At 47.2% G+C, this 10,768-nt stretch overlaps 1 long non-coding RNA gene across 1 annotated transcript in view; it reads right to left on the reverse strand.

The window, feature by feature from the left end:
- Nucleotides 1-2,557, reverse strand: part of LOC104852606 — a 6,859-nt gene extending 4,302 nt beyond the window's left edge. Inside the window, exon 1 of the long non-coding RNA XR_777540.2 lies at nt 2,489-2,557. This is a non-coding gene — a long non-coding RNA (uncharacterized LOC104852606). The remainder of the gene's footprint in view (nt 1-2,488) is intronic.
- Nucleotides 2,558-10,768: the final 8,211 nt, after the last annotated feature.

Below are 10,768 nucleotides of genomic sequence, written 5' to 3' on the forward strand. Positions count from 1 at the left end.
TTTTTTTAAATCTTCCATTTATTGAAGGTTTTCCACAAGTCAGGACTGTGAAAACGCTTCCTGTTACTTTCCCCTTACCTTCCTTTCTCCCAGATCCAGTACGGATCACATGTTAGGGCTGCTCTAGTCACCAGACCCAGCAGTGAAAAAAACAACCATCTTGCTGCCTGGCATTTCTACTGGAGTGAGGACCCAGGGGATGAATGGAGCCAGGTGTGGTGACACATTCCTGTAATCCCAGCTCTGAGAGGCTGAATCAGAAAGATTGCAAGCTTGAACTCAGGCTAGGTAATTCAGTGAGATCCCATCTCAAGATGAAAAATAAAAAGGGCTGGGAATTTAACTCATTGTCAAGGCCCAGTCAGTTTTCAATCCCTGGTGGCAAAAACAAACAAACAAACAAACAAACAAACAGTGCAAAATAAAACAAACCAAAAAAAGCAAGCAAACACAAAAATTCACAGGCTAGATGCCTTGAAAACAACATTTGTTTTCTCCCAGTTCCGGAGGCTGATTGGCTAAAGATTGAGGTGCTATCAGGGAAGTTTTGTGATGAAACCTCTCGTTCTTTCCATGTCCTTATTTAGCCCGTCTTCTGGGATCAAACTCAGTGTTTCTTCCTCTCTTCAGAAGCACCTCGCTCCTATTGGGGACCTTATGATCTCATTTATCCTGTCGTACTCCCGGCAGCTCTGTCTGTAAGTGAGTTGCACTATGGGTCTGGGCTTCCACAGTTCTACACCATACTGTTTCCTCACCTTTTTACTTTCAACATATTTGTGTTTTAAAATTTAAAGTTCATCTTGCATAGATGTAATTTTCCTGAATCTTTTTTTTTTCTTTCTCCCCACCCTGCTTGTTGTATTCTTTTTCTCTTTCTGTTGTTGAGGAATTTCAGCCTCTTTACATTTAATATGATTACCCACGTGGTTTTGGCATAGGTCTGCACCTTGCTGTTTGTTTTCACTTACTGCTGCCTTTTCTCCTCGGAAGGTCTTTTCCTTTCTGAATCATATTTATTTCTGGAGTTCCATTTTGCCTCTTTGCTTGGCTTCTCTGTCTTACTTCTTTTTGTCACTCTTCAAAAACTCGTTCATTTTATTGGTATGTTTTAGGTATACAGTATGATGATACTCCCCTGGGGAATTTGTACCTTTACATAAGATAGCTTGGTTCTTTGTTTTTTTTTTTCTTTTTGTTTCTTTTTAGTGGTTGTTCCATATCTGACAATTTTCATTTTTGGTAATATATTTAGACTTAATAGGATAGTGCTTCTGAGAGCCCTGATTTATTTTTTTTCATTTCTCTTTGTTCTCTTTTTCTTTCCTTCAGTTTGACTGATTTTTCATTGATTTATCTTCAAGTTTACTATTCTCTTGCTTCCCTAATCTTCCCCCCCCCAATCTTTTAAGTCCATAAGTACATTTGATTTAAAAAATTTTAGTTATAGTACTTTTAAATTTTAGTGTTTTCAAACAGTTTCAATATTTCTGCTGGGTTCTCCTATTAGTTTACTTATTAAGAGCATCTTCCTATATAATTCCTTAAAAAAACAATATAATCATCACTTTAATGCAAGTGCTGAATCTAATATCTGAGTTATCTTGGGATTGGTCTCTTGAGTATGGATCACATTTTTATATTCTTTGTATATCTAGTAATTTTTGATGATGTACCAGATAATGTTCATGATTTTTATAGAGGCCTTGAGGTCTATTTTCTTCCTCTGAAAACTTAATTTTTATTCTACTAGGCAGTATGGGATATGGTTACCGTCTTATCACTGTGAGTTTTTGTGGGTTTGCTTTTATGCTTTTATAGGCAGCATCTGTGAGAAGCCTAGTGTCTTCCCTATGTCCTTTTAATTTAATGAGATCAATCCAAAATCACGTTTCTTGTGAATTTTTTTTTAAAGATGGATCTAAAGCTACATGGTACAATATGGTAGCCACATGTAGCCATTTAGATTTAAATTCATGTTGCATAAATGAAATAAATCTTAAGAATCACTTCCTTAGTTCCACTAGTTCTATTCCAAGTGCTCAGGAGTGTGTCTGGCCCTAGGGTGTGGTCTTTAGGTTCACAGCGTCTTGGTGTCTTAGCTGGCGATGCGGGAACATGTGAACCAAATCTCTCACTCTTACTGGGCTGTATCTCTTCTGTCCTCCGGCACGGCTTGACTTCTAGAATCTCTGTTCTCTACACTGTTGTAGCTGCTTTATGATTATTAGCTTGTGTGCATTCACCCTGAGCCTGTGTAACCTCTCTCTCCACTGAGGACCCCTTGAGGTCCCGACACAGGCTTCTGGGGACCCCTGTACACAGCTCACTCTTCTCTGCCACCCTGCTCCACAGATTCTAGCCTCTTCAGTGGCTCTGCCTCTTTGGCTCTCCAGAACTAGTGAGCTTTGTGCAGACTTAAGCTCTCTGCCCTGCACTGAGGAAATTACTCCCGGTGGAGGGGAGCTGGGGTGACCACGGGGCTTACCTTGAGAGCTCACCTCCTCTGAAGGATGAGAAGTTCGTGCTGCCTGTTGTCCAGTGCCACAAATGGTCGCCTTTCTCTATTTTGTCCAGCTGTGCATTTGTTTTGTTTTAGTGGTGGGAGGGCCACTTCAAACCAGTGACTCCATCACAGCCAGAGTTAATTAACAAACTTAAAATAATAAACCCATTAATTAACAAACTTAAAATAATAAACCCATTAATTAACAAACTAAAAATAATAAATCACATACTCCTGTTTTTGAAAGCTCCTTTGCAGGGCTGGGCACGTAGCTTGCTGGAGGGTGCCCGCTTAGCATCGTGAGGCTCTGGGTTCAATCTCCAGCACCCAGAAACAAAACGAAACAAAACAGTGCAAAACAAAACAAAACAAAACTCCTTTGCAACCGGGCTTTTCTCATTGGAAGTTTACCCTCCTCCGTGCCTGGCACCACCTTATTTTGCCAGCTTTTCTTCTTTCCTTTGCTCCTATTTTTTTTCCCCCACTGAGAATCTCCAGCAACTCTCAGATTCTTTTCTTCTATCATTCAGGGAAAGCAATTCTCCCTAGCTCTTGTCCTCAAATCTGTGTAATCAAAGTTGCAGAAATTCTTAGCAGATCAAAAAGGTCGCTCTTCCGTTGAACAGTCTACCCTCTTTAGAAGATGTTTAATGTTTTGTTCTAATTTTTATTGTTATTGTTTTACTAGCTAACTCATGCTTCATGCCTCCCCACATCTTTTCCTTGCTCAGTGGCCAGAAGGAATGTGTGTCACTGTCCTGTAATAGCGTCCCACAGTGGATGAGTTAAGAGCCAGTATCTCTGGCAGGTAAAGATGAATGCTTGTGGTTCTCAAAGTACATAAAAGAAATTGTTTTTCCCTGTGCCTTTTGTAATAGCTTCCTCTCCCTAGAATGCTAGCTTCTTCATCTCATCTTGCTATTCCAGGTCACCTTTCAAGACTCTGCTTAGAAATCATTTCTTTTTAAAGGGGTGCACCAGCTCTGATTTTCCATAGAGGGCTCAGGCACTTTCTCAGGGCTCCTACTGAATTCCTTTCCGCCCAGTTCCCCAAGCAGACCAGGACGGAAGCGCTCGGCTGAGCACAGCATCTGGCCTACAACATGTGCTCATTTCTCCACTCATTTCCCCACCCAATAAATATTTACTGAGCACATAGTACATGCAGGGCATTGTTCCAAAGTCTCTGTTCCTTGGGAGTTTATATTCTGGTGAGAGAGGTCAAAAATACACAAACAGATGCACAATATGGTTTAGAGCGTGCTAAGTATATGGATGAAAATAAAGCAAAGCAAAGGCACTAGCAGGAAATGGATTGGGTGCCTGTCTGAGGAGGTGACACCGGAGCAGAGAATGGAGTGGGTGAGGGAAGGTGCTCCAGATGTCTGGACATCACAATTCTAGGAGCGAGAACAGACTCGGAAGTGAGAGCTTTGTAGGTTGCTTCAGTGAGAACAAGCAGCCTGGAGTGGCTTCAGCAGAGAGAGGGTGAGGGAGGAGACAGCTGGGGTCCTAGGTCAACTTTAGATTCCCCCGTTTCCTGGGAAGCTGCTGGGGCATGGGGCGGGAGGGCTACGTGATCAGAGGAGGGTTTGCTGCTGGTGGCTCTGCCAAGAACAGGCCCTGGAGGAGCAGGAGAGGGAGCCAGGAGGCCAGTGGGAAGGGCATCGCAGGGATCAAGATGAGAGCACGGCTGGCTTGGACCAGGGTGAGGACATTAGAATTGAGAGAACTGCTTAATCTGTACCTGTGCGACAGTGGTAGGACTCGATTTCTGTGTTTCTAGCTCTCTATGAAATGCTAAGCTTTTGGAAGACAGGGCATGTGTCTGATTTATCATTATATTCGGAATACATTCCATTGCTGAATACTGGGATTCCAGTCTTTGTTTCGAGGAATTGCTGAGCGTGGCAAGGTAAATGGAGGGAAGCGTTGTATGGAGCTCTTTGTGAAAGAAACTGGTTAAATCTCAGGGTCAGGTTCCCTCAAACCACGACGTAGTGAAGCTGGTCTTCCTTCGGGGCCCGTGTGACTCCCCAGCCCTGACCCTTCCACGCCCTTGCTAGCTGGTGCCGTGGAGGTGCTGCGGTGCTGTTGGAGGACGGGCTGGGTGTGCGGTGCCCTTCAGGAGCAGCAGGCCCTGTGTGTGGTGCCCGACTGAGCCCCCTTCAGGGACAAAACTGCGAGGGACTTCCTGGCAGAGGGATGGCTCTCCGACGAAGCCTTCTCTTCAGCCAGCGTCACGGAGCACCTGTGTGGCTGGGAGTCTTGGTGTTTCTGATTCACACATGGGGTTGCATTTTGTTTTTCTATTTTTAGAAAATGAAAAAGAAAATGTAAAGAACAAAAAATAAAGAAAGCCAAATCCCAGTTGCCAAGTCTGTTAACGACACACATAATGGTGTGTTAACACAGGCGATTATCGAGCTGGAGAGCACCCAGCTTTCTGCCAAAACAAACCTTTCTGCTCAGCCGACCTGGGACTGCTTTAGCAGGGATGGGCTGGGGTGGGGTGAGTGGGTTGCAGTTTTCCGGGGTCTGGAAGCAATTAAATGCCAAAGCTATTGGCACTGCTGATTTCCCTGCAGCTCCGGAGGGGAGGACCGGGCCCGGCTCTCCAAGGAACAATCCTGCCCCACCTGCTGCAGAGCCTGCTTCTCCAGGAGCAGGGTTGAGCGCATCCGCTCTAAGGGCCGGTGGCTTTAACTGGCCATGGTTCCAGAAGCCTTGGAGGAGCTGGTGGAGTTACGGGGCCCATGGGCTCTCTTGAGGGCACAGGGGGTGCAGTCCCGACTTTCAGCAGAGTTGGCACCTGCTCTGTGTGCTGAGGCAGGCGAGGTGGCTGGTGCTCTGTCACCGTGAGACCTAGGACACCACCTGTCTCTGTGTTCTCACTCGTGAAATGGTAAATGGTCTTCCTTTCTAGGGCTGTTATGAGAAATAAATAAAATATAAGCATTAAAGACTGCAGTGCCTGGCAGAAAGGAAGTGATGGACACGCTTGCTTCCTCCCTCCCTTCCTTCCTTTCTTCCTTCCTTCCTTCCTTCCTTCCTTCCTTCCTTCCTTCCTTCCTTCTTCTTTTCCTTCCTTCCCTTCTCTGTTTCCTTCTCTTCCTTTCCAGAAGAAAAATCTGCCTTGGATTGTGTGCTGTGAGCCACACTTTATCTTCTTCCTGAGCCTTGAATTACTCAGTTGCAGGGAGCACGCCTTGGCATTTGCCATAGCCTGTCTACTGCATGCATATAGTCGGTGCTCAATAAATGCTGGGGAAGCAGTGGTTGAGCGGAAGGAGCCCATGGCAGGCCTGCCGTCTCTGGTTTCTTGGCTTCCTCTTCCTTCTTTCTTCTGGTGAAAAAAGCATCATCCAAACTCACACGCTCCCTTGCTCGCTTGCTCGCTTGCTTGCTTTTGCCCTCCCTTCCCCAGGCTATAAAAAACATTATATTCTAAAATGAAACAAAGGTAATGGAAACCAGAAATCCATGTTTTGCATGGATCGAAAACATATGTTAAGAGTGAGGATTCAAAATGATGAATCTGCGCAAGGCCGCTGGCAACATTTTCCTCTCTGTTTTTCTACTCGGGTCAGGAGCAGGAGAGCAGATCTGCTGCGGCAGGAGCAGGCCTGGCACAACTGGCCAGGCTTCCCCCACGAGCCCTTCCTGGGCAGGAGGCCACAGTCTGCTGCTCCCCTTTGGAAATAGCCCTTTGGGTGCAGACGCAGAGGCCCTGGTTCAGCGTTGCCTGGAATTAGAATAGTGACTGCCACCCGATCCATCTCTCCAGGAGACATTTTATCTACATTCGGTCAACACTGGATTTTGGAGGTGGTCTTGAATATTCCTCCTTTCTGTTTTGCAGGTGAAGCAATGAAGGCACACACCTAGTAAATAGTGGGCTCAGTACAGTGCTAGCAGTGCCTACCCCATCCTGAGTTCCCACTTTTCATTTGTTTCGTGCATCTGCTCAGTAGCACCGAGTGCTGCTCTGTACCAGCTGTGAGTCTAGTTGGACACAAAGCCTGAATGAGATAGGTGAGCTCTCTCCCCTCACAGCAGGCTGGCAGCGAAGTAACCATCTGCAGAACCCAGTTTGGCTGAGTGTGATATAAAGGAAATCCCAGTGCTGGGCTTGTGGTACCGGCCTGTAGTCCCAGCACTCTGGCAGGCTGAGGTAGGAGGATTGAAAGTCTGAACCCAACCTGAACAGTTTGGCCACTTAGACCTTGTTTCAAAATAAGAAAAGTGCTGGGGATGGTGCTCTGTGCAAAGGCTCTGCATTCAACCCTTAGTATTAAAAATAATCTAGGCACTGTGAGTCTCTCTGAATGAGGGAATTGGGCCTTAGGTGTGTGTGGAAGCTCTCAACAGAAGGACTTCAGGGAACCTGGGGGATGAGAAGATAAACCGGGGCAGTTTTCCAGCCCAGAGAAGAGGTGCGAGAAGGGAGAAACATGCACATTGTGTCCAGAGGCTCGAAAAGTGAGATTTGCCTATGCTATCTCATTATTATTGTTATTATTATTATTGTTATTGTTATTATTATTATTATTTTGGTATCGGGGATCGAACTTGGGTCCTTGTGCTTTTGAGGCAGGCAGCGGAACCACTGAGCTAAATACCTGGCCCTCACCTGTGCTATCTTATTTCATCCTTACAGTAGCTCACGAGGGAGATATTAGCGTCACCCTCTTGCTATGGATCAGGCAACAAAGGCTAGGTTAGGTGGCTTTTCTGGAGTCACACACCTGGAAAGGAATCAAGCCGTGTGCACGGACTCCCTGGCAGTGCTCATTCTCCAACACAGGGCCAGGTCTGACGAGGACGCTGAGAGAAGGGACTGGGAACTGGTCAACTCAGAGTCCAGAGGCTGAGCTTCACCAGCTCAGGACCCCAGGAAGTCAGGCAGCTGGGCAAGAATTTCGTGTCATGGGCTTCTTCTGCCCATAAAAGCTGCAAGTTCTGGGATCTATAACCTTGCTCCCCACACTGTTCTGGAGCCCCAGGAAGTCAGGCAGCTGGGCAAGAATTTCGTGTCATGGGCTTCTTCTTCTGCCCATAAAAGCTGCAAGTTCTGGGATCTATAACCTTGCTCCCCACACTGTTCTGGGGGCTCTCTGGATACTGCGGGGGTCCGGGTGTAACGTGGCCTAAGGTCCTGTGTTTGCACATTACTAAGACTGCAGAGTAGCTCTTCACTCTGGCAGGAAGTCTTCCTTGAGCACACCAAGCCTGCTTCTGTGGCCTGTCCCTGGGTTGTACCATATCCCCGCATGTGTGCACCTTTCCCCGCTTCCTGCCCTGGGAGTTCTTTATTTTTTAGGCCTTCACACTGAGCGGTATCCCATCCCTTTTTTATTTTGAGATAGGGTCTCACTAAGTCACTCAGTTGCCTAGGCTGGGCTCAGACTTACCATCCTCCTGCCTCAGCCTCCCAGAGTGCTGGGATTGTAGGTGTATGTCGCCACACCCACACCCTGCTTTTGGCCCTGAATCATACTGTATTTTGAGTATTCATTCACTCAAGTGCCATTCTCACTTGAATGGGAGCTCCTTGAGCTCCTTGAGCTTGGGGCTGACTCTCTTCTGTGGGCCCACCCAGTCCAGTCTCTCTGAGGCTCGCTAGTGGACAGAGCACCGATGTTCCACTTTTTATCCCTGCTGGGGGTGAGCTCTGGGGCTGTGTGGCTGTGATAAGCCCAGTGGCGGCCAAAGCCAGGAACCAGAGCTGCGGTAGGAAACACAGAGGAGAGCTGGAGGATCTGCCTTGATCAGTAGGAGAAGCCCCACAGCTGTGTTAACTGGGTGATGCTGGTCTCAGGAGGGACATGCGGAGTGGAGCCTGGGCTGGGGCTGGAGAGGGTCAGCGAGTGTCCTGAGTGGCTTCCATCTGTGCTGAGAAGGGACCATCCCCTGGGAATGAAATAGCACTTAACTCCTGCCTCCTGCCCATGCAGCCACCTGTATACATTTACTGAGCACCTACTATGCTTCTTCTTTTGCTCCATGCTGGGGAAGTAGAAAAGAGGCTATGAGTCTATTTAGGGAGGATGGGAATGAAAACAGATGCTATCAAAGTGCTTTACTCTTCATGAGAAAGAGGAGCTTTGGGAATGTAGTCAGGGCTAAGTCCCTCAGGAGAACTGGGAGTGTGTGAGTAGGCAGCAGTGAAGCTGGGCATTGAAGGTAAAGCAGGAGTTTTCGGGAGAAGAGGAGAGAGCACCAGCATAGGGCCAGAGGAATGCTAGGGAGTGGCCTCCTTCAGGCGCAAGGGGCCAGGCTGTTCACTGGGGCAAGGACATGGGACACCCTTGGAGGCCAGGGTAGAAGGAGAGGCTGCCAGAGAGAGGTGTCCCAGCCCCTGAGTGGTGAGTCAGAGTTTCCACTTCTTCTGGAGGGACCTGGGGCCACAGAGCTTTCTCCTTCTTGGAGAAAGATCACCGTAGCTAAGGTGTTTGCCTCATTTGTAAACCTCGCTGGTAATAGTACCTGCCTGGAAGGGTTGGTATGAAAGTGAAATCATATAATGTATGTAAGGAGCAGAAGTATGGTGTATATAGTAAACTGCGTCCTCCTAAAAGGCCTGTGCAAATGGTCACCCCCTACCTGTGAATGTGAGCTTCTTTGGGAACAGGAACTGGAGACAGAAATCATAGTGGATTTGAGGTGTGCCCTGTCTTTACACAGCCACATGACGAAAGAGGCCAGCTGGGCTGATGCAGCTGCAGGCCAAAGAGTGCCCAGGATTGCCGTGTGCCACTGAATTAGGAGACAGGCATGGGACAGATTCTCCTTCCCAGAAGGAACTTCACCAGGTGACATCGTCACTTCTGGCTTTCTGAGTGGTAAGGCAGTGTATTTCTCTTGTTTTCAGCTGCGCAGGGTGTCGTAATTCGAGGCAGCCTTAGGAAATGGATACCAGGTCAAGTACTCAATAAACGGCAGGCGTTGGCATCATCATTATCTGTGAAGCATTTTCTTATGCTCTGGGCAGAGCTGCCTCCTCCTCTTCAGTGTCTCACTGTGCCCTGCACAGTTGCCATCCCAGCCCCGACACTCTTTTGGGAATTATTTGTTTTTATATTCATCTCTGACATTGTACTTGGATCACACAGGGTCTGGCCCAGGGGGCTGGGAATTCAATAAAGACTGACTGAGAACAGGTTTTCTGCTCCCTGTTGGTACCCAACTCCCTGACAGCCTCCTGCCTCCCTGGCATCCTCCATCATCACTGTTGGACACCAGGCCTCTGGTACCCTTCCCATCCCTTCCCCCACACGGGGCTGAATTAGGTGTGAATGAATCAAAAACAGAAGGATTCTATTTGAAATCCTTCTGTTTCTTTTTAAGCTGTGTGCATTTAGAATTAATCAGTCAAGCATGACTGAGAGTTTTGACAAACCCAAAATATCGGGAAAGCTTTCAAGATGTTTTGATGATTCCTGGTGCAAAGGTAGTCAGGCTATTGGCCCAACCAATTCTTCTATTTGAAGTCAAGGAAACAGTCTGCATCAGCCTTCTGGGCAGGGTTGTACGACTCACAGGGACTCTGTGACATGCGGTCCCAGGACTCACAGTGCCCATGCATCAGCCTGAGCCAGCTGGGCCAGAGCAATAGGGCACAGAGGGTCTGCATGGTGCCAGAGTGGCTGCCCTCATCTTAGGACTGGGGTCCCAAATGCTGCCATCCTGAATGAGTGTAAGACTGCCCTCTGCTCCTGGGGCTTTAGATTGCTCTTCTGGACATCTGTAACCACAGGCATGATGCCAAGACTCTTGTACAGTTTGATTCTGGGGGAAGAGAATCAAGAATTCAAATGGCTTAAAAGCAGTGCGCAGACTTCTGCCTCTTTAGGAAAACAGTGAATCACTTGTTTCTTACCACAAAAGCAATGCCTGCTTTTTTTGTGTGTGGAAAATAATCATATAGAGAACTAGTTGTGAAGGAAAATATCCACTTATAACCCACCTTGTACAGACAACCACCATTAAACTATATTCTGTAGCCTTCCAGGTATTTCCTCTGTATGTACGTGTACATATTGCATGTAAACAACTGTGTTGCACGCTGCTCAGTTCCGGAACAGAAATGTACAGAGGGAGACCTCTGTGTAGAAGGACAGGAGGGCTACGTCCCAACCTAGATGCGTAGCTGTCGTTGACAATGGACAGAATTCTAGCACAGCTTCCTGATCCACTGTGAGGTTTGCTGTGGGAAAGGATCCCAGAGAAACCATTACATATGCCAGGACTATATTGCAA

Source organism: Fukomys damarensis, unplaced genomic scaffold (genome assembly GCF_012274545.1).
Source record: "Fukomys damarensis isolate Sample0158 unplaced genomic scaffold, DMR_v1.0_HiC HiC_scaffold_23, whole genome shotgun sequence".
Classification (NCBI taxonomy): domain Eukaryota; kingdom Metazoa; phylum Chordata; class Mammalia; order Rodentia; family Bathyergidae; genus Fukomys; species Fukomys damarensis.